Below are 25,074 nucleotides of genomic sequence, written 5' to 3'. Positions count from 1 at the left end.
TTCCATGGCCAACACCCAGAGAGTTTTTTAAACTTTAGTTAACAGGTTAGTTACAATTATATATTTTAGGACAAATTGAAAATACAAATAAATGTAATTGTCCTGTAAAAAGAGTGACATCACCTTTCAGTATATACCTTAAATGTTTGAAGTTGAAAAAAAAAAAATTAGGCATACAACCAGAGACACACTAAGGCCCTGATTTATACTTTACACTAATGCAGTTTTGCACCAAAAAGTTTAGCACCGGCTTGCACCATTTCTGTGCACCAGCCGGGCGCCATATTTATGGAATGGTGCAAGCCGGTGCAAAGGGTAGGCTACCGTAAAAAAAAATGACGTTAGTCGGGTGGGGCTGGCAGTGTGGAAGAAGGGAGTTTTGCACCAAAAATGACATTATGCAGGTTAGAGTAAAAAAGAAATGACTCTAACCTGCCTAGAGTCATTTTCTGACGCAAAACCATTCATACCACATGACTCCTGTTTTACAAAAGGCGAGAGTCATGCCCACCACCCCAATGGCCAGCACAGGGGACCAGGGTTGCCTGGGCATGGCCATTGCACCCAGTGCCATGTAGGGGGTCCCATTTCAGGACCCCCAATGGCCTTTAAATAAACACTTACCTGTACTTACCTATACTTACCTGGGATGGAGTCCCCCATCCTCTGCTGTCCCTCTGGCGTGGGTGGCAGCGCCCCTGGGGCCTGGCGAGGGCACCTGTGGGCTTATTCCATGGTGTTCCACCATGGGAATAGGCCCACAGGTCTCCTGTCGCCTGCCCTGACCCAGGTGTTAAAAAATGGTGTAAAGCAAGCTTTGCACCATTTTTTGACCCCTCCTCCCTTCCGTGCGTGATTTTAGCATGGGGGGTGAAATATGGCGCTAAGGCCATAGAGTCATTTTTGCATGGGAATGCCTACTTTGCATCTCATTGATGCAAAGTAGGTTTCCACGACTTTAACTCCATAAATTTGGCGCTAGACGGGTCTAGTGCCAAAGTATAAATATGGAGTTAGTTTTGCACCGAATTTGTGTAAAAAAATGACGCAAATTTGGCGCAAAGCAAGTATAAATATGCCCCTAGGACTTCAGTGTGAGGGATAAAGACTTTAACAACTAGTCAATAGATGACTTGTTAGTGTATAGTGTCCAGACATAACTTTGACATTCAATCAAGTGATTTTTTTTTGGTGAATAAACAGACACGCTGTATAAGATACCAGGACTTGAACCTTCAACGTTCTGAGTGAAAGCCCAATATCTTTACAAGTATGCCTTTCCTTTTTTATTATCTTTTTAAACCTCCTGCACACAATTGACATTTTTTCCCAGGGAGGGTACATTCCCCAGGGTTGGGGGGGCACGTGGTCCCCCTGCACACAATTGTAACTTGGCCACGGGGAGGTGGGGGTCCCTTGGGCTCTGAGTGAGGCTATAGGGCCTCCTCCACATTAAATCATTATTTTGCCTGGGGAGGGGACCCTGTGCACCACCCTCCTTTCTGAAACTCCCAGTGCCCCCTGTAGCTGTCCCACCCAGGAGCTAATTAAAAGAAAAGGGCTGGAAACTACCCTTTTTTCATCAGATCTGGCTCAGCTGATTTTTTTATTGTGCATCTTAGGTCGCAACTAATTCATTAACATTCAACATTTTTGTGAGTGTGTGCACGAATAAGAGTGATGTAATTGGTTGGCTACAACCTGAACAGAAAGTTGTGGTCGCCATTTTAAGGTCTCAGGACATGGTCCATTGGGCAGAAAAAGAAAATGAAAAGTAGCATAAGGGGTCAGGGTGGAGGTACCCTGACCCCAGGAGTGTGATATAGGGGTGATTGACGGTCAAATTAATGGTTTAAAATGATTTTTCTTCACTATACGTGATATCCGAGTTTGAAATTAATTGCAAATAAGCAAAAAAAATGTTTTTTAATTTGCAGGCTCATTCATACACTTCATCCACTCATATATGCACTCAGAGACTCATGCACCCACTTACATTCCCACTCAGACTCTCATGCACCCACTTTCAGACACACTCACTCATGCACCCACTTACAAACCCACTGAGACCCTCATGCACCCACTCACAGACCAACTCAGACAATGACGTGACCAGCCACAGAGCCACTCAGACACTGACGCACCCACTCACAGACCCACTCAGACCCTCACGCACCCACTCACAGACCTACTCTGAAGCTCATGCACCCACTCAGAAACCCACTCAGACCTTCATGAACCCACTCACAGACCCACTCAGACACTGACACACACACTCACTGACCCACTCAGACCCTCATGCACCCAGTCATAGACCCACTTAGACACTCATGCACCCACTCACAGACCCACGCAGGCCCTCATGCACCCACTCACAGACCAACTCAGATACTAATGCACCCACTCACAGACCAACTCAGAACCTCACGCACCCACTCACAGACTCACTCAGACCCTCATGCTCCCACCCACACACCCACTCAGACACTGATGCACCCACTCACAGACCCACTAAGAACCTGACACTCCCACTCACAGATCCACTCAGACTCTCACGTACCCGCTCACAGAACCACTCAGACCCTCATGCATCCACTTTCACACACATACAAACACTCTCACACCCAGAGACTTCCTCTCACACCTATTGTCACAAGAAGAGAGATAGAATATTTAGCTGCGCATGGTGCAAGGGTGGGTGGTTATGGCAGCCAACTCCAGCTGCGCATGGCCAAAGGCTGTGCGTGGAACGGGTTTTGGTGGTTATCATGGGTTGACCGCAGGCCCTGTGGCCAACCCCTGCTGCGCACAGTCCAAGGCTGTGTGCAGCACGGGGTAGGGTAGTTATTGGGGTTGGCCAAACCCTGTTGCCAACTCCTGCTGTGCACAGCCAAAGGCCATGTGCAGCATGGGGTTGGGTTGTTATGAGGGTTGGCAGCAGGGCCTGGTGCAGGATAGGCCCTGCGTTTGGATTAACGTTCAGTAATGAAAATTACTTTACGTTAGAAAAAACATAGAAATTCACTGAAAAAAACATAGGTTACAGGACCATTTTAATTAGGAAATCGAATTTTAAAAAAACATGGAAATTCACTTATAAAACCAAAGGTTGCATGGACATTATAGTCAGGCTCGCATTTTAGACGTACAAAACCATAGAAATTCACCTGTTACAGTTAGAGTAGCAAAGTTTTGACAAAAAGCTGTGCATGGCGGGGGACATCTGTTTCCTGTAGTTGTGGGCCAGTCTGAATAAAGAGGGTCATTACAACATTGGCGGTAAAAGCCGCTTACCTCCGTGCAGAAGACCGCCAACACACCGCTGCACCCGCGGACATCCGCCACAGCCATTATGACCCACAGCACAGAATCCGCCAATATTAAGACACCCACACAAGTCCGCCACACCAAAGGTCAGTGATCAACTGGCGAAAACAAAACCTCCACCGTCACGCCAACAGAAATACCCCCACACTATCACAACCCACGAATCCATGCAGCGGTCTTTCAACCGCGGTATTCCATTGGCGGTACACACTGCCACGCTCAAAATACACATACTCTTACAAAACACATTCACATTGGACAAATCGAAATACACACACCTGATACACATACACACACCACTCCCACACCTACAATATAAAACACACACCCAAATCACCCACAAACCCTTACGACAACAATTACTGAGAGAAGACCAGAGAGAGACACCACCATCAACAATACTAGCATCCACAGGCACACAACACCATCACCCACATAACTTCTACGCACCTCACACTACACACCACTACATATCTGCACACTTATCACCCCACACACCACCCCACACATGACCTACACCACCCCATGGCACGGCAAAGACACCCCAGGTTCTCGGAGGAGGAGCTCAGGGTCATGGTGGAGGAAATCGTCCGGGTAGAGCCACTGCTATTCGGATCACAGATGCAGCACAACTCCATTGCAGGGAAGATGGAGCTATGGCGAAGAATAGTGGACAGGGTCAACGCAGTGGGATAGCACCCAAGAAATTGGGAGGACATCAGGAAGAGGTGGAACGACATACGGGGAAGGTGCGTTCCGTGGTCTCAAGACACCACCTTGTGGTTCAGCGGACTGGCGGCGGACCCCTACCTCCTCCCCCAAAACTAACAACATGGGAGGAGCAGGTCTTGGCGATTCTGCATCCTGAGGGCCTCGCAGGAGTAGGTGAAGGAATGGACTCTGGTAAGTTACATCTTAACTATTACATCCCCCACCCTACCTGCATGCCAGCACATACGCCCACCCTCACCCCATCCCTCTAACTCCTCACAAATGTCCCAACATCACAAACCACCCATCCTAACACCGAGCCCTGCATGCGACAACAAAGCATGGACACCCATCACTAAAGCATGCCCACTGCACATACACCCCCCTAAACCATCATCACACCAGGTCCGACACAGGAATGCAAGCACTGGGGTACACGGTCACCCACCTATTGCACACCATGGCACACACAGATGTAATAAACATAATTTCATACCCCTGCAGGACCCCTACCCAACGTCACCGGACAGGAGGGTCCAGACCACCAACAGAAGAGGCCCACAGTGATGACAGCACCTCTGTTCAACTGGATCTAGATGACCAGCCCCGCCCATCGGGGACCTCGGGACATTCGGTTCCCCTCACCCAGTCACAGGCCACCACAGACCTTCCCCCCTCTGGAAACACCAGCACCCACCCAGCGGGCCCATACCTCCGTCCCCAGGACACGTCAATCAGCAGTGTGTCCACGACTACAGGGAACCCAGGCTAACCCACCACCCCAACAACAACAGGGACCTGGGGGCAGTGGTAGTAGGCAAACGGTCCAGGGGACGGAGGCCCAGGAACACAGGGGAACTGGGAGGACTGCTGTGCGACAGGGGGCGGACAGGCCCAGGGAACCCACTCTCCACGAGGCCCCTCTCCAACATAATGGGAGCCTACCACCACTCCCAGGAGAAGATGGCAACGGTACTGGCCAAGTTTCAAGAGACCCAGCGCCTGCTGGAGGAACAGTATTTGGGCTTCAGGGAGGAACTCAGAGCCATCAATTCCACCCTGGGCACCTTCGTAGGGGTGCTGAAAGAAGTATTTAACACCAGGAGGGACACTGTGGCACTACAAGGGACCCCTGACACTAGCCTGGACGATGAACTGCCCACCACCTCCGCCGGCGCTAGTGGACAGGAGGTACCGCCACAGGACCACCACACCAGCACCCCACCCCCTGCAGAGGGAGAACCACCTCGCAAACGGTGCCTGAGATCCAGGACAAAGACAGAGAACGATGCCAAGACCCCCGCCAAGAAATGAGACCCCCCTGAATGTCATCCTACTGTCCCACTTTGTCACCCTGTCCATCCTTAAACTGCCCCAGCTCCACTTCCTATGCCCATTAGGGCAATGCACCTGTGAGACTAATAGACTGAACTCGGCCATGGACATTCCTCCACCATCAACCCTCACCATTTTGCTACCCCCTCCAATATTGAGCACTAAAATAAACACCCTTAAAGCACAAAACAATCTGGAGTCAGTCTGTGATTTTGGAATACTGTATTAACAATTACTGTGGCAAACAGCTCTTTCATTTGTAATGTCAACATACCTATGTCACACAGCTGTAGTCCATGAGGAATCAAAGCAAATGTCACACATTGGGACTCACATCTGTGAAATCGTAAGGGAAAGTGACAACTCAGTGACCATACACTGGGTGAAAACGACAGACAGTAGAGACGTAGAAGTGTTTAAGTACATGTAGTAGGCAAGTTTGTATTCTTACCTGTGTTTCGCTGGAAATATTGCTGGATCCCTGAGTCCCTGTTGTCCATGTCTTCTTCTTCTGCTTCCTCGTCTTCACTGTCCACAGGCTCCACAGCTGCAACAACACCGCTATCTGGACCATCCTCCTGCAGAAAAGGCACCTGTCGTCGCAAAGCCAAGTTATGAAGCATACAGCAGGCCACGATGATCTGGCACACCTTCTTTGGTGAGTAGAATAGGGATCCACCTGTCATATGGAGGCACCGGAACCTGGCCTTCAGGAGGCCGAAGGTCTGCTTGATCACCCTCCTAGCTCGCCCATGGGCCTCATTGTAGCGTTCCTCTACCCTTGTCCTGGGATTCCTCACTGGGGTCAGTAGCCATGACAGGTTGGGGTAACCAGAGTCACCTGCAAATGGCTAGGGACAACTGTTAGACACACACTAACCTGTAGGGATATCCCCAGACCCAGACAACCATTCCCACTGTCTTGCTTCCAGGTGCTCACCTAATAGCCACACACAGGGCCGTATTTATACTTTTTGACGCACAACTGCACCAACGCAGTTGTGCGTCAAAAAATTTAACGACGGCTAACGCCATTCCAAAGCGCCATGCGGGCGCCTTATTTATGGAATGACGTTAGCCGGCGGAGCTGCCTGGTGTGCGTAAAAAAAAATGACTTACACCAGGCAGCGCCGGCGTAGGGGAAAATGGAGCTTGGGCGTCAAAAAATGGGGCAAGTCAGGCTGAGGCAAAATTTTCGCCTCAACCCGATTAGCGCCATTTTTTTTTACTCCCAACCCCCATTTAAATGACTCCTGTCTTAGCAAAGACAGGAGTCATGCCCCCTTGTCCAATGGCCATGCCCAGGGGACTTATGTCCCCTGGGCATGGCCATTGGGCATAGTGGCATGTAGGGGGGCACAAATCAGGCTCCCCTATGCCACCAAAAAAAAACCCCAAAAATACTTACCTGAACTTACATTAAGTTCCCTGGGATGGGTCCCTCCATCCTTGGGCGTCCTCCTGGGGTGGGCAAGGGTGGCAGGGGGTGTCCCTGGGGGCATGGGAGGGCACCTCTGGGCTCCTTCCGAGCCCACAGGTCCCTTAACACCTGCCCTGACCAGGCGTTAAAAAATGACGCTAAAGCGGCTGGACGTCATTTTTTTTGACCCACCCACTCCCGGGCGTCATTTTTGCCCGGGAGTGTAAATACGGCGCACATACCTCGGAGTCATTTTTTAGACGGGAACGCCTACCTTGCATATCATTAACGCAAGGAAGGTGTCGACGCTAAAAAATTATGCAAACTCCAAGATCTTTGGCGCTAGACGGGTCTAACGCCAAAGTATAAATATGGAGTTAGTTTTGCATCGGATTTGCGTAAAAAAAACGACGCAAATCCGGCGCAAACAGAGTATAAATATGCCCCACAGTGTCTCTGGAGTTGACCCATCACATAAGGGATGCTGCTATTACGCAGGATGTAGGCGTTATGCACTGAGCCAGGGAACTTGGCATTCACATGGGAGATGTACTGGTCGGCCAAACATACCATCTGTACATTCATAGAATGATAACTCTTCCGGTTTCTGTACACCTGTTCACTCCTGTGAGTGGGGCCAAAGCCACATGGGTCCCATCAATGGCACCTGTGATGTTGGGGATATGTCCCAGGGCATAGAAATCACCTTGCACTGTAGGCAAATCCTCCACCTGAGGGAAAACGATGTAGCTCCGCATGTGTTTCAGAAGAGCAGACAACACTCTGGACAACATGTTGGAAAACATAGGCTGGGACATCCCTGATGCTATGGCCACTGTTGTTTGAAATGACCCACTTGCAAAAAAATGGAGTACTGACAGCACCTGCACTTGAGGGGGGTTTCCTGTGGGATGGCAGATAGCTGACATCAGGTCTGGCTCCAACTGGGTACACAGTTCCTGGATTGTGGCACGGTCAAGCCTGTAGGTGATGATCACATGTCTTTCCTCCATTGTCCACAGGTCCACCAACGGTCGGTACACCGGAGGATGCCGCCATCTCCTCACATGTCCCAGCGGACGGTGCCTATGAAGGACAACAGCGAGCACAGAGTCAAACAACTCAGAGGTACGTACCCACAGCTTACACAGAACACCAATCATAATCTAAAAAGTGGCCTGTATGTGTGTTGAGTCTAGGCCTAGGTACGTGTGACGCAGTTAAAAATGAAGCAATGTGGGCCCCTGAAATGGCGGCTGCCTGACCTGTAAAGTGGGACAATTGGATGTGAGGTAACTGCGCTGGCGTTGTACACCGTCGCGGTAGGCGGTCGAAGACCGCAGCGCAATGATGCATTGGTTAACATTGGACCCTATGGGTCCCAGGAGCCAATGATGATGTACGCCGGCGGTGACGGTACGCACCGCCGCGGACGTGACCGCCATTTTCTATCTGTTCAATCACTCGATACCCGATCTTCGACAGGAGAGGACCTACACTGCAAGTGCTGCTGTGACCTCGGTCTGGAAGAGACAATGGCTCGAGTGTCTGGGGAAAGGACCCCTGCCTTCACATCGGAGGAGTTGGAGAAACTCGTGGATGGGGTCCTCCCCCAGTACACGCTACTCTACGGTCCTCCAGACAAACAGGTAAGTACACTGGGAGCATGCTGTATGGGCTACGCCTGTGTGGAGAGGGGTGGATGTAAGAAGGAAGGGGGGAGAGTGTAGCGTGCATGAAACGACGGTGAGTGCATGTGCCACATGCCAAGGGTAGGGATGGGGGCCAATGACTGTGACGGTGCAGTTGGTAATAAGTTTCTCTTCCCCCTGTACAAATCATGTAGGTCAGAGCCCACCAGAAAAAATATATTTGGCATGCCATTGCCAAGGACATTCAGACCCTGGGGGTCTTCCACAGACGGAGCACCCACTGCCAGAAAAGATGGGAGGACATTCGCCACTGGAGCAAGAAGATGGCGGAGGCTCAGCTGGGGATGGCCTCCCAATGTGGGAGGGGTGCCCGTCGCACCATGACCCCCCTGATGTTCAGGATCCTGGCGGTGGCGTACCCGGAGTTGGATGGGCACTTGAGGGCATCACAGCAGCCACAAGGGGGTGAGTAAACTCTCATCCTGCTGATTTTGCGTGCAGTGGAGGTGTCTGGGTGGGGGAGGTGGGCTGTAGATTTCCCTAGGCCAGGGCGAGTTCCGTAGGCAAGATCCCTCCAAAAGGCAGGCCATGTGGCACCCCACCGCACCTCTGTGTGTCATCCATGTGTGCAGATGTCGTCCATAGCCTAGTAGGCCATTTCCCAGGAATTGAACAGTGGAGCCCAAGTGCACGGGGCTTCTGTGTCTGTTGTGTCCGTCAACGGTAGAAGTAATGCATGCACTCAACATGTCTTTCTTCTGTCATCCCCCCCTTTTTGTGGTCTCCCTGTTCTTGTGTGCATTAGCATCATCAGGCAGAGGAGCAGTGGCACCGGAGCACCAGGGGGCTGCATCCCACATGGCCATGGAGGGCCACACTACGGACTCAGACTTCACCAGTGTGACGGAGGGCGAGGGGAGCACCACAGCAGGGACAGGAGCTGAGACCAGCGACACGGACTCGTCCTCTGATGGGAGCTCCCTTGTGGTGGCAGCAACATCTGTCCCCCCCATCTACAGGTACAGCCGCCACCCCCCCTTCCAGCACCGCCCTCCCAGCAGCCCCTCAGCCTTTGCCCCGTGCCCGCTCACCCGGGAGTGTGGGCATCACCTTCGCCCCAGGCACCTCAGGCCCTGCCCCAGTCATCCCTGCTGCCCTCAGTGAGGAGGCCATTGACCTCCTCAGGTCCCTCACTGTTGGGCAGTCTACCATTTTGAATGCCATCCAGGGTGTCAAAAGGCAGTTGCAACAAACCAATGCATTCCTGAAGGGCATTCATTCTGGTCAGGCGGCCCTTCAGCAAGCTTTTCAGACTCTGGCTTCAGCAGTGATGGCAGCCATTGTCCCTGTGTCTAGCCTCCCCCTCCAACTTTCTCCACCCAGACCCAATCCCCTGTACCCCAGCCTATCCCAAGCACACCTACAGACCAGCATGCACACACGTCAACACACAAGGGAAGCCCAGGCAAACATAAGCACCACACATCCCACAGGCACTCACGCAAGCATCACACACATGCAGACACACCAACATCCACTGCCTTCACTGTGTCCCCCTCTTACTCGTCACCCTCCTCCCTCCCAGTCTCGTCTACACTCACACCTGCATGCACTACATCTACAGCCACTACTGCCATCACCAGCACACCCACCACCACACCCCGCTCTTGTGCAGTCACCACCCCACTACCATTCACACGTCCCCTGTGTCCTCTCCCAGTGTGCCCCTCCCAAGATATACAAGTGCAGGCACACACCCACCCAACAGCCATGCACCTCATGACAGCCTCCAGCGCATGCACCTTCACCCAAAGTCAGCAACCGAACACCTCCTACAACCACAACCTCTTCCTCCACTCCCAAACCCCCTCCAGCTACCCGTCCCAGTGTCTCCCAAAAACTTTTCCTGTCCAACCTTGACCTCTTTCCCACACCTCCCCCACCCCGTTTGTCTCCTAGGTCCCAAACTAGCACCTCAGCCACAATATCACCGGAACCAGTGGTACCTGTAGTCACCGTAATATGGAGTGGACCGGCCACCAGGGTCGCCAGTGTGGCACGGAGCCACAGCACAGACAGTCCCCCACCTGTGAAGCATCAGAAGTTGCCAGTGCCCGGCGGGAGAGGGGGAAGACTCCAGCCACCAAAGCCGCTCCCAGGGGTCCTGGTGGGAGTGTGGAGTCAGCTGCGACACCTTCCAAGGTGGAGAAGGGCCACAAGAAAGCAGGAAAGTCTGGGAAGAGCAGCACGGCGGAGGAGACTGCCCTCATCCCCACTGCCCAGGAGGCCAGAGCCGTCATCCCCGCTGCCCAGGAGGCCACAGCCATCATCCCCGCTGCCCAGGAGGCCAAAGCCATCATCCCCACTGGGCCAGAGAGGACCACCAGCACAAGCCCCGCTGGGACAGAGAGGATCGCCAGCACAAGCCCCGCTGGGACAGAGAGGATTGCCAGCACAAGCCCCGCTGGGCTAGAGAGGATCGCCAGCACAAGCCCCGCTGGGCTAGAGAGGACCGCCAGCACAAGCCCCGCTGGGACAGAGAGGATCGCCAGCACAAGCCCCGCTGGGACAGAGAGGACCGCCAGCACAAGCCCCGCTGGGACAGAGAGGATCGCCAGCACAAGCCCCGCTGGGCTAGAGAGGACCGCCAGCACAAGCCCCGCTGGGACAGAGAGGATCGCCAGCACAAGCCCCGCTGGGCTAGAGGGGACCGCCAGCACAAGCCCCGCTGGGACAGAGAGGACCGCCAGCACACGCCCCGCTGGACTAGAGAGGACCGCCAGCACAAGCCCCGCTGGGCTAGAGATGACCGCCAGCACAAGCCCCGCTGGGACAGAGAGGACCGCCACCACAAGCCCCGCTGGGACAGAGAGGACCGCCAGCACAAGTCCTGCTGGGCTAGAGAGGACCACCAGCAGCTGAGTCACTGCAAAGGAGCCCGAAGCTCCAAGCACTGCTGAACAGGGCACCACCGACTCAAGCACCGCTGAACAGGGCACTGCTGTCTCAAGCACCGCTGAACAGGGCACCGCCGTCTCAAGCAATGCTAGTCCATGAGCGCCAAGGGCACTGACGCTATTGAGTCCGTCACGGGCAGAATGAAGCACTCTGGGCACCATGCCCCCTCCAGAACCAGTGGAGAGATGCATCCACTACTTCTGTCCTTAGCAGATGAAGCACTCTGGGCACCATGCCCCCTCCAGAACCAGTGGAGCGATACATCCACTACCTCTGTCCTTAGCAGGATGCAGCACTCTGGGCACAAAGCCCCCTCCAGAACCAGTGGAGACTGTTATCCACTTGAGAGATTGTGGCTTTGCACTCCCCAGGATGGAACAGTGGGCATCCCACCCACTGTAGAGACTTGAGAGACTGTGGCTTTGCACTCCCCAGGATTGAACAGTGGGCAACCCACCCACTGTAGAGACTTGAGAGACTGTGGCTTTGCATCCCCCAGGATTGAATAGTGGGCAACCCAACCACTGCAGAGACTTGAAAGACTGTGGCTTTGCACCCCCCAGGATTGAACAGTGGGCAGCCCACCCACTGTAGAGACTTGAGAGACTGTGGCTTTGCACTCCCCAGGATATGGCAGTGGGCAACCCACCCACTGGAGAGACTTGAGAGACTGTGGCTTTGCATTCCCCAGGATATGGAAGTGGGCAACCCACCCACTGTATAGACTTGAGAGACTGTGGCTTTGCACTCCCCAGGATTGAAAAGTGGGCAACCCACCCACTGTAGAGGCTTGAGAGACTGTGGCTTTGCACTCCCCAAGATATGGCAGTGGGCATGTGGCCCTCTCGTGGATTTGGCATTGTGCACTCAACCGGCTGAGGTGCCCCCCCTTTCCCTCCCCCTGAGGTGGCTGTTTTCTTGCTCTGTGATGCCCCTGCAGTGTTCTCTCCGTCATGGTCGGGGATCTTGTGTGGGCCTCGCCCATACCGTTTGGGCCCAGTGTTCCACGGACTTAATTGTAGCACTACCTGGACTACTATGCTTGGTGTATATTTTGTTTATGGTGTATATATATATTTTTGCATACTTGATTTTAATATATTACAATGGTTACACTCATTTCCTTTTGTCTTTGCATTCTTCTGGGGGGTTTGGGGGCGTAACTGTAATGTGTCATGCTGTATTAGTGTGTGTGTTGTAGTGGGTGAGGGTGGGGGTGGGGGTGTTGCGTGTGTGTGTCCCTGTTTTTTCCCTCCCCCCTCCCCTGTGTCATAGGTGCAGTGCTCACCGTGGTCTTTGCCGCCGGCGTTCGAGCTCCTGGTAGAGGAGCAGGAATACTATCGCAGGGAGAATTTGGAGTTCCGGCTCCATGGTGTCCTAGTTCCTCGTGGGGTGTGTAGTGGTGAGCGTTTTCCTTTTGGAATCCTGTTTCCGCCGTGTTTTTATCTGTGGTGAATCCACCCCGAAAAAGGTGGCGGATTGGCCTGTTGTGATACTGTGGGCGGTACTTTGTCCTCCGCCTGTCTGTTGGCGGTGTCCGCTGCGCTGTTTTTTTGTATCGCCGTGGCGGTCGGAGTGTTAAAGTGGCTGTCTTTGTTGTAATTGCAAAAATTTTACCACCGGCCTGTTGGCGGTCTTACCGCCGCTTTAACACTGACCGCCAGGGTTGTAATGACCACCAAAGTTTCCTTTGGGAAAGACACTGGATTAGCATACTATCAGAACAAAAACATTTTGTGGTTTTTTAGACACCGACAAAAGTTAGAGAGCAGAGCTCGGTAAGTTTGCATCCAAGGATGTAGAAAGGAAGGAGCACAGGGATGGTTCCCACATAGGCTCTGTGCAATTACCTCCAGAGGCGATGCAAAGCCTCTGTAGAAGCCAATGGAACCACCTACAAGCACCTAGGAGGAATTTCAAATACAAAGTCTATATCCAGTCTGGCACCTGAGAATATTCAAAAGATGAGGCGCAGCATTTAGAATTATCCATCAGAAAGAGTAATTGCTCATTTGCTGTTGCTGAATTGCAAGAGTATCAGTGCCACTGATTTCTTGGTGATGATGTGGTGGGTTATAGGGGAAACCTATTACTGATTAGTGTCTAACATAATGAAGATGTTTCCAAAAAACTGATTGTTACTTAGGTTTACTCGAAGGCAGAGTTTTACATTTCAAATGCCATTGAAAGAGACACTGCTTTGTTTTTGAGATTGCGCTGCTAAGTGTGTTTTTCTGGTTTGGAGTCACGCAGTTTTGCGCTGTGTCTGTCTTGGCCAAGTTTGCTTCCTGGCGTCAGTGCCTCAGCAGAACGGTCTGCCATGAGATTGCTCTTGCCTACAATGTATTTTTAACACTGCAGGCTTGGAAGAGTATGACTTAATCATTTAGTAGTTCATGACATATTTTCTTCATGTGGTTAAGGTCTCCACTTCCAAGTATTTAGTCTTTGAATTTCCCAAGCTAAGATGGCAACTTATGATTTCTTGTTTCTTTCCACAGATTTACTTCCTGTTTTGGGCTAACAAAAAGGAGATGAGAACAGTTCCAATTCATGTGAGAGGTATGCTTGTTTGCCTGTTACTCACTCTTTGGACTCACAGGTTCAGGTTTTCCTTCGTATGCTCCATCTTTCTGAAGCTTTGTTCTTTTGGTTGGTCTAAATGGGAGGAAGGTTTTCTTACTGCATCCAGTGTTTTTCCTTCCGTCTTCCATTGTGCCTTACTTCTATTTGTATTTCTTGACTACATATGACAATTCTAGAGTCTGAGTTTGCTTCGGTCAGCGTTTTCTTTGCTTCAGGAAGAGGCTTCAGCCATCTTCTAAGAGATCTGCCCTTGACAGTGATCACACACTCACTGTTATATCTAGCTACCTTAGAGAAGGGCCATAAAGATGCAATATGGCAGACATAAGGTACCCTAAAACACTGTTCTGTCACTTTGAATGTGTTGGGGTCAGGGATTCTATGTTGAGTAGTTGGGGTTGGATTGTTAGAGGTGCAGAGGAGTTCCTTTTGCCTTTGGATCTTACAGGATTTTTGTCAAATATAAATTATAGCTGAAATGTACTTCTGTGGTGCCTCCTTCCTCTTGAAACTGTGGACAAGCAATTGGAATGACGGAACATGAATGATGAAACGCCCCTCTATCAATTGGCAAGGCTGTTCTGAATTATTCCTTTCTAATTTGATAATAAGGAAACAACTCTGCATAACAATTTGAGTTCCTGTGAGCCTTCCCTGGAGGCGTTTTACCTCCCTTTGATATTGGAAGGTTCAAGTTTGTAGCCGTGGTGGAACGCAGTGTGCCTCTGCAACTGTTAATTAAGATGGTGTGCTGGTGTGCCCTATTAGCCAAAGAAAGCAGATGGCAAGTGCACTTTCATATCATGCCCAAACAGTTGACGAAACAGTGAGTCTAAAAGATGACACCCATGTGGATTGCTGTCAGGGCAAACTCTGGGAATAAAGTAGTGCACGCTCTGAACAGTTTGTTTAGGCACTGGGTTAAACGTTGCGTCGTCTGAGGAGCCCAGACTGTCTTACATGGTGACAGGCACACCTGAACTAAATCATGTTTGTAATGGATCTTTTCTTTGATAATCCTGATTGTGCTGGCTGCGACAGTCACACGTTTGCATGTCACATTTGTGTCCACAGTTGAAGTACATTTTTAGGTCATATTGATTATCCATGAACAGATACTTGTTGTGAGTGTACTTGTCCTTGGAAATCCATCTTGTGCTTTGGATACCTGTTGTAGGTAACCTGTCCAATCTAAGGCTCATCGTAAATTCATCCATTGGTCAAGGTGGTGAGTCATCCATCGACATCCAGAGTTGTGGCATCTAACTCTGCAGAAGATGGTGACTATTTTTTTTTCATTAGTATTAGTTTGTTGTTTTGGGAGTAGTCATGCTAATATGTGTTCTGTTGCTCATCTTGCTGATTTTCTACATCATGTTGAGGCACAAAGTTTGTCTTCTAAAGACTGGAACAAGGTTTTCCTATCAAACGTGAAGGTTTCTGAGGGTGAGGGCAGTGCAGAAACGTGCAAATTAGCCTTGGTAAGAATAAAGCACTGTCTAGGTGGTGCAGGGTGCAGGCTTGAAGGAGTTAAAAAATGTGCCACCCGTTGAACCTACATCATGAGTGGGTCTGGATGCATCTGCCTATGCTATTAAACAGTCAAGGCTGTGGTATTTCAAAAAGATATAAATGTTGTGATGGAGTGTTATAAGTTTTACTTTAGGGAACAATGTGGGGATAGATCTTTGCTGCGTTAAGAACTTTACCAGCTTCATGCGACCTCAAACTCATCAGCTATGAACAAGTGTTGATGTAATAATATGAAAGTTCAGAAGATATTATGGGTTTGATTGAATTTGACTTTAAAAGAAGCTGTTAACATTGCCAAAGGTATAGAAAATTCAGAAAGTGTGTGCGAAAACACAAGAGGGAAACTTAGAGAGGTAATTGCTATGGTTAAGAATAATGATGAGGAGAAAAGCAGGCGGACGGTTGGTGGCAGAGGTTTTCTCAAGAAACAAGTTTTGCAGTGCTTTAGATGTGGTAGTTTCAGCCATATCGAGAACTTTAAAGGATGACCTGACAATTGTGTATTAGATGCAAAAAAAAATGGGTATTATACCTGAGTAAATCTAAGCTAGAACTATTGTCAAGGTTAACATGGTTATAAGTGATGCAAAGGATGGAGATGAAGTTCTTTATTCTCAACTCGTTTAACTTTTGATAGTAAGAGAATCCAGGGAAAGCTACTATCTACCGTTATCAAAGTGGCGGTAGAAATCTGTACATAAAGGTGGATTCATAGACCTGGTATTTAATAAGTGGTCAGAGTTTTTCTGCCAGATAATTCCTACTAATGTGAGTCCTGGTGGGCACACCGGGCATAACATCAAAATGTTCGATTTCCTTTAGGCTGCTTTAGAATTCAAAGGAAGGTGTCCAGAGGGCAAGTTATTATTGCTGACAAAGGTCAGTCAATTCTAAGTTAACCCTCGTGTGGGATTTAGGGGTGACATTGAATCCTCACGCTAGGGTTATGGGGTGCTTTGTTTGTGTATCGATCTGCTGTGGCTTCAGCATACTAGATGTGGCGGGTGCCTATCATCAGGTGTCTCTGCATGAGGACACTGGTCAGACAAAGTTGAAAGGAGCACAAGAAGAACTTGAGGGAGGCTTGGAGAGTGCTTCATGGTAAAGTTTAACCTAGAGAATGGACAAATGTTATTTTGCTTGTGACTGTGGTGTATCTAAGGCACTGTATTTCAAAGGAGGAAGGACTGGAAGCAGAAGACAGATATTGCTTCCTATTTTTGATCAGGCTCTGCAACTGAACCAATACACGTCTTTCATCAACAACCCATCAATGTGGCAGCTATCAGTATCAATTACGCCCTCAGTAACATCACTTCAGAAACCAGCACGGCAGAAACTAAAGGGAATCACCACATCACAGTCCAACTATAACATAGGAAACTGCACAGCTCTCAAGTCCGAAAGGCAACACCTGGGGCCAGATGTACGAAATTCCAGCATTGCGACTCGCAAATTGCGAGTCTGAGCGACTTGCAATTTGCGAGTCGCAATGCCGAATGCAGGATGGAGTCGCAGCACTCACAGGGATGGTGGCCTGCTGGAGACACCAGACCGCCATGTCTGTGACTGCTTTTTGAATAAAGCAGTTTTTTTTTTTTGTAATGCAGCCCGTTTTCATTAAAGGAAAACGAGATCCATTACAAAATGAAAAAATGCTGTGAAAAAATGTTTTCAAGGCCATTCACAAAGGGGAAGGGATCCCATGGGGACTCCTTCCCTTTTGCGAATGGATTACCACCAGTGTGTCACTGGTGGTAACTGCAAATTGATTTGTGACCGCGTTCGTGGTCACAAAGCAATCCTACATAGCGATGTGACTCGCAAATAGGAAGGGGAACACCCCTTCCTATTTGTGACTCGCAGTCCCATTTTGCAAGTCGGTAACCAGGTTACCGACTCGCAAAATGGCAATGGGCATCGCAATGTGGCTTTTGGGCCTCGCAAACAGCAATTTTCGCTGTTTGCAAGGCGCAAAAGCCTTGCTACATCTGGCCCCTGGTGACTCTGCCACGTGCACCCATGCGCAGGGAATCATGCAAAGTCAACTGCCCAGCACGGGGATATGCCATTCATCCCAGAGGTTTGTAATTTACCCACTGACAATCTAGAGCAAAAGTTTCACCAACTCTGAATTGAGCCAAAAAGAGATCAGACCGAGGTCCAAACACTGAATCATCACGAGTAGATATGCATCAAGTTAAGTAATCAGCTGGATCCGAGAATGAAACTACCTCTGCCGAGCCTCCACTCAATGTTAAATTATTGGGCTATGAACCTTAGACCAGTGTAAACCAGATAGCAACAATGCTCCCTCTAAACCCAAAGCTGTCAGGTGCACATGCAAACACAACTAGCCCACAGCAGGAACAGGCGTAAACCAGCATGACCTTTTTCACTCCACCATATGAACCTAAAACCTATGGTGATATTCTAAACAGGGGGAACATATTACACATACAAAGGACAATCAGTCGACTTGAGGATCTAAGATCATCTGACCAGTACAGTATAGTTTTTATGTTTTAAACTTAGTTCGTTTTGTTGTATGATCTTAGACCATCTGAGTTGCACTATATAGAATTTGCCAAAGCCAGCAAGCATCCAGTTATCGAGGCGAAAAAGGCCACTGGCTAGACATGGTCATTGCAAGAAGAACCCTGGATACACAAGCATTGCTCACACAGCTTACTTTTTGTGGCATAGCACAGGTTGCATGTTTTAAACATAGCTGGTGTTACTGTATGATGACTTGACCCTTATAATGGTTTTTGTACAGTATGGTTTTTATGTTTTAAACTTAATTGGTTTTGTTGTATGATCTGAGATCATCAGACCTGCAATCTTTAGCATTTACCAGAGCCAGCAAGCTTCAAGGTATTGAGGCGTGAAAGTCCACATGACTAAACATGGGCATTGCAAGAAGAATCCTGGATACGTCCACACAGCTCAAACAGTGGTGAATAAAGTTGACACTTCATTACAACCCAGGCTATCCTGAGCCATTGCTTCAAAAGCCCCAGACATTCCAAAGATCTCATCAGGAGAATTGTTTGAGACAGTTCTACTCAGTCCTTAGAGGAGCTCGGGGAACATCCCCCCCACACACACTGAAATTAACTGCCCAAAAGCTTGGTCCGCTATCGTCAGGAACTGTGGCAACAACAGACTAGTCCTGGCTCCCTAGTTCTATAGACAGTTGACATATGAGCCAATGACAAGGAAAAAACTTGGGTTGAATTGAGAAAAGAAGCTTACACTTTTGTTCATGGAACATCAATGAATTGAAATAAAAAATCCCAGATCAAGAGCTGCTACTATATTTTCAATATAATATTTTGAGCTTATTGCACTGCAGGAGACGTGGCTAGACCAGCCACTACATCTACAGGTGTTTAGTGTTTATTATCTCCCCTCCTTTAAGCGTTCAAGATTTGGACATTTCAAGGTAGACTGGCATTACATACTTAAATTTCGAGCTTCAGCAACCTCAGAGTTGCACCTCTCGGGCCCCTCAGCTACCTCCTTAAAAGCTGTCAGAGAAACAGTTAAGCAAGACCATAAAGAAACACTGATAGTCATAATAAATTTATACCTGTACCCAAAGTATAAAATGGAGGGGTCAGCTTGGCTGATACATGTGGTTACAAGGCTGCTGGAAGAGAAGCCTACATCAGCATACGTTATTACAGGAGATTTTAAAATGCATTTACTCGGGTCCAATAACGACAATGTGTTCCTGGCAAATCAATTCCTTCGCTGGAACATCCCCGCAGGCAGCTAATCAATGGAGGAAACAAGATAAACCTGCAAAGAAACTGCTGTGGGATTTGAAACATCTCGGCATCAGAGCCCTTAAGGGCCGCTTCTTTGAAGACTGCCCTCTGACAGCAACTTTCCACTTGACCACGGCCAGCAGAACAATTGACTATACTTTTGCATGTCTTTCACCATTTCAAGTAATAACTGCATTTCAAGTAGGTGGCAGAGAAAACAGTGATCATCTCCCCCAAGAAATAACATTCAGTGCAAGTCCAATAACAACTACTCAGCAGGTTGTGGACATTACATTGGCACATGGCCTGCGGGCTTGCAATGGTCGTTCCCGCTCGGACCCTAATCTTCACCACACATTCAGGCGCGGGGCACAGAAGAGCCAGATAGATTATATTTTGCTTGATGTCCGCCTGTGGGGCTATATGGCTGACATGAACATTGTAGAACATGAGGAAAGTGACCACGAACCATTGATTTTATCTCTTAGGAACCTATTACCCCTACTTGAAGTTTCCTGTTCCAAGACCCACGAACAACAGCTCGCACTGACCAATAATAGACGAACTGTTAGATGGGAATCCCTGAACGCCGATACAGCCACCCTGGCATCTGCGTACAGGCAGTTAGCTGATCACATGGATTGTATATCTCAGCCTTTAGAAGATAGTGGTGGGCTTATAGCAACCCACACACGATTTTTTAATTCTCTAAAAAATCTTTTTACCAAAGAGTCTGCAAAAGAAGTTAAAGAGAAGTGCAACACAAGGTGGTTCAACGCCGCATGCAGGGAAGCACAGCACAAACTGCTGAGAGCTTTAAGAGGTGGCCAGTCAGATCATATAAGGGAAGCCAGGAAAGATTATAAACAGGAACAAGGCAGAGCCCGCAGGACATGGGATGAATCTAGATGGGTTTCCCTCCTGGAGTCTGCTAAAACAAATGACACCTCAAAATTTTGGAAATTGGTGGCTGATGCCAGCAAAGAACCTAATCGTTCGCCTGGTGCCTCAATACTCCCTGCAGAGTGGACAGATCATTTTTCCCGACTATATTCTGGGATCACTGGTGTTACTTCCAGGGAATTGCCCCATATCATGATTACTGAGACCCCTAAAATTTAATTTACGTTGGCAGAAACTAAAGCAGCGATTGCTTCATTGAAATGGGGGAAGGCCCCCGGCCTCGATAAAATACCTGGTGATTTATACAAGACAAACCCAGATATATGGGCCCCATATCTGAACCTTATTTCCAATGCGGTAACTGCAGGAGCACCTGTACCGAGCTCCTGGATGGGAGCAGAGATAGTTCCCATCTTTAAGAAAGGTAACCCCTCCAACCCTGTTAACTACCGCCCAATCTCCTTAATCGACAACTTCCAAAAACTTTTTGCAAAGCAAATTTTGTCCCGCCTAGAAGAATGGATTCTGGAAACCAATGCTATTTCTGATTTGTAAGCAGGGTTTAGGCCAGCAGTTAGTACCATAGATCAGGTGCTAAGATTCCTAACAATAAAATGGAAGACTTTGGAAGTAGGAGCTGGCAATCTTTTTGTAGTTTTATTGATCTTAGAGCTGCGATTGACTTGGTCCCAAGAAACCAGCTATGGCTGACACTAGCCAATATGGGTGTCCCACACGGCCTTTTGAAACTTATCACCCGACTACATGAGAATACTTATGCTCAAATCAGGAGCGGCAAGAATGGTGATCTAACAGAATCAGTCGCTATTGAGAGGGGAGTCAGACAGGGGTGTGTTCTGGCCCCGACTCTTTTCCTTCTATACATAAATAATTGTATTAAGTATTTAGCAAATTGCACTAATGATGCCTCAAAGCTGGCCGGGACCAAAGTTCCATGCTTACTTTATGCAGATGACACTATCCTCCTGTCCAAATCATCCATGGGAATCCAGAATCTGGTTAACCAGTTCGGTGTATTCTGCAGAGATTACGGGTTAGACATAAATCTCAAGAAAACTAAACTCATGATATATAGTCCCCCGAACAAGAAGCTTAGAGCAAATATAAAGATAGATTCAATTCCTCTAGAGAGGGTAATTGAATACGATTATTTGGGCATCAGACTATCCGATAAGGGCAGCTGGGATGCAGCTATAAGGAAAGGGGCACTAACAATCAGCCAAAGATGTGGAGTGATAGGACGCAAAGCTAGCACTGCAACAAGTCCCCCTCTGACCCTCATCTCTGAAATATACAAAGCCCAAATCCGCGCTGTGGCCCTATATGGAGCGGAACTTTGGGGATCTCACAGACAAATGGACACTCTTCAAGTCAAAGAAAATAATTTCCTTAGACACATATCCAGACTAGGGAAGGGTATGCCGATGCTCCCCCTAAGACTGAACCTGGGTCTAAATAGTATTAAAGACACAGCACACTTAAGACCACTTCTGTACTGGGTCAGACTATGGAAAACGGATTAACTCGAACCTTTCAGGTTAGCAGTTAAAGAATTATTGCCACCTTGCTATGGATGGGAAAAAGTACGATGGCTAAGGGAGATGAAAGCGGCCTGGGTTAAACTGAATTTATCCCATTATTGGGAAAATCCCAAGATGATTCCTGGTAATGCTAAACGCCTGATCAAAGACCGTTGTTGGGAAAAGATCCATGAGGAATCTCTCGGCTCAAATGGGTTAGGTCGGCTGACAGCAGAGTTCCTGCTGGTTAAGCACGAACCTCTGCCTGAAAGCTTCCTGGATCTCCCTATACCAGCCCGTGCTCGCTCTTTATTACTCCAGTTAAGATATGGAACATTGGCAGTCAACAGCTTCACGGCCTGCTGGTCGACCAATAGTTCCTTATCTGACAAATGCACAAACTGTCATCTATGCAAGGAAACTTCTGAGCATGTTCTATTTTTCTGTCCTTTGTACAAATGCCCCCGAGGGAAGTGGATTACCCCTCTGTGCAAAACACTGTCAATACAAAACCGTAACAGTGCATATAGAATATGTAAATATGATACTTCCATGCTGATAGTGAGTTCTGTTTCTAAATATTTGGCAGCAGCATGGAAAATCCGCAGTAGGATCACTACAGATCTTAATCCACCGGTTGAAGTACAGTCTAGAAGTTAGCGAACTAGCACCCTGTTATATTAAGTCTGGGATTTTAAATAAAACTATTAGTGCGACCTATCGAGGACAAAAGACTGTATCCCCGAGCATGCTGTCTAATGGGTTACCCCAACAGAAGTGACCTATAGCTCCTCAGCATATATAATTTTACAAATGGTAAGATGCAATTTATTTGATCAACTTATTCAATAGAACTGATTAACTTAGGGCATCATTTTCCACTGGTTGATTTTTAACTTTTGCTAACAGCAGCTATCGTATGTAGTTTTTATGTCTTATTCTTATTGTATAAACCCGTTTTAAAATGGTTTTTATGCTTTTAACAACTGATCAGTATCATTTTAGCATTTAGCGTCTTGCATAGGGTAAGATCCAGAGACTATTTTGAGAGCCTTGTCTTAACTATTTATGAAACCTTTTATGTAATTTTATGAACTTCTTTCCTGTATTAATTGCCAATGTCCTTTTTATATATATATATATATATATATTTTTTTTTTTAGTATGCAACGGTTTATGGCTTCTACCTTTTTGTATGTATGATTACTTTTAACTTCTCAAATGGTCCAAATCTGGACCGAATAAACTATTGATTGAACTGCTCAGCAAGCAGAAGACATTGGTTCTATCCACATTCTGAGCAATAAAAGAATCAAATGTGAAGTTAGGTCACTTCATAGGCTTATGAGATCGACAAAAATCTTGGAGAACAAGAAGAAGTAGGCAGGGAACCAGTGTTGGTCTGGGAGGGCTTCACAAAAACCATGGGTTAAGTTCATGCAACCACAGTTAAATATGGAAGGCAGCACCAGAAAGGGGACCATCAGGTGAGGGGCACAGCCATCCAGCAAAGACAAATCAAGACATCCTAAAAAGGCCATAAGTAAGACCCTAAGAAAACTGCATCTCTGCGCTGCAAGTATCATTTTGCAAGAGAAGTTGAAACAACAGAAAGCAGGCATGAAGCAAATAATTTGGTTACTAAAGAGGGAAGAAGGATAATTGCAATGGGCCAAGCTTCTTTACAATGCCAACAATACCAACAGTGCTAATTTCTGGTAAAGGGTGAAATCCCATCTGCGTCCTTCCCACAGTGGATTAAGCTCCCATTTAACAGCGGAGGTGTGGTGGAAGTACCAAAAGGACTATTTCAACAGCAACCACCCGTAAGGAAAGGTAGAAAGGCGTGCTAAATCTCAAACCTTACTGTGCCCTTCAAGCGAATCTACTCACAGTCACTGTGGATCTAATCAAGACACAGATAGCTAAGGGCAGGCTAAAGGGGGCACCTGGACCCAATGGTAAAAAAAAAATGTAAATTAGCACTTGTATAGCGCACTACTCACCCGTTAGGGTCTCAAGGCGCTGTACTCATACCACTATGGAACCCCTCCTGGCTTTTCCCTGTGAGGCGCCCACTCCTGAGCACCCCCAGGGTGAAGCCAGGGATCCAAGCGCTGTTGGGGCCGTTGTGGAGATTAAGCAAGCTATTGCCCAGAGTTGCAGAGTGGGACCCATGAATTAGATTAGGCACCGAGGCGAGAATTATCTGGTCAAGGGAAATTGAGCCCAAGACCTGCCAAAGCGGGACTTGAACCCTGGTCTTGAGCCAGATCTCTGCTTCAGGGTCTGCCGCTCTAACCATTGAGCCACACTTCTCCACAATGGTATGCCCTCTACACTATTCAAGGTGGATCCTGTCTTTTGGTATGACAGCTTGGTTCCAGTATTTCAATATATTGTTAATGAGGAGGCCATCCCGGTGTCTTGGAAGGGCTCAGTCATATTGCCTATTAACAAACATGGTGGTGAGAACAACCCTAAAAACTGCAGACTTGTGATCCTTATCGATAATGATGCCAAATACTTTGCCGGGATTGTTCTAGGGAACTAATTAATTGGGCAAACAACAACACCATGATCCCTTTAAATCAGACACGTTTCTGCAAGCTGACAGGAACTTCTATCAACATCCTTCCACTCTCTCTACCAATCAACTCCACTAAGGGGACAAAGACACTGCTGTTCTTCTGCTTTATAGATTACAGAGCAGCCGTTGACCATATGGACAGATGTAAACTGTTGCACAAAATGTGCAAGTGGAGGATCCCATGGACCCTCTGAAACTACTGATTTAACTACACAAACAGCTGGGTGCAAGTTAAGCTGGGATGTGGCACACACCTCTCAAGATGAGTTCCCACCTCTAAAGGACAAAGCAAGGCTGCGTTTTAGCCCCCCTCTGTTTAATTTATTTATGGCAGGTCTAACATTGAGGCTCAACTTCTGTAACTCCCATGCACCAAAACTGGGTGGCATGGTTCTTTTAAATTTATTATACACAAAAGACCTGGTACTCATAAGTCAGACTCAAGTGGGTCTACAACATCTATTAGATGTCACTCAATTATATTTGGACAAAAATGTCCTGACCATTAATCTGAACAAATCCAAGATCATAGTTGTGAACTCAAAACAGCTTAGGGAGGAAAGCTGGCTTTTAGCTAAACAGCTGCTGAAGGGGGTTAACAAGTACAAAGATCTGCTAGTGATACTGGACAGCAAGGCCTCATTTGCACAAAAAAGGAGGCACCGAGGAGAAGAGGGATTGCATCAGCACCAATCCTCAAAGATGTAAAGAATACCATAACCAGCTCCAACCTCACCCCACT

This window comes from Pleurodeles waltl, chromosome 9, assembly GCF_031143425.1.
Source record: "Pleurodeles waltl isolate 20211129_DDA chromosome 9, aPleWal1.hap1.20221129, whole genome shotgun sequence".
Classification (NCBI taxonomy): Eukaryota; Metazoa; Chordata; class Amphibia; order Caudata; family Salamandridae; genus Pleurodeles; species Pleurodeles waltl.
Note: the sequence above shows the minus strand (reverse complement) of the source record.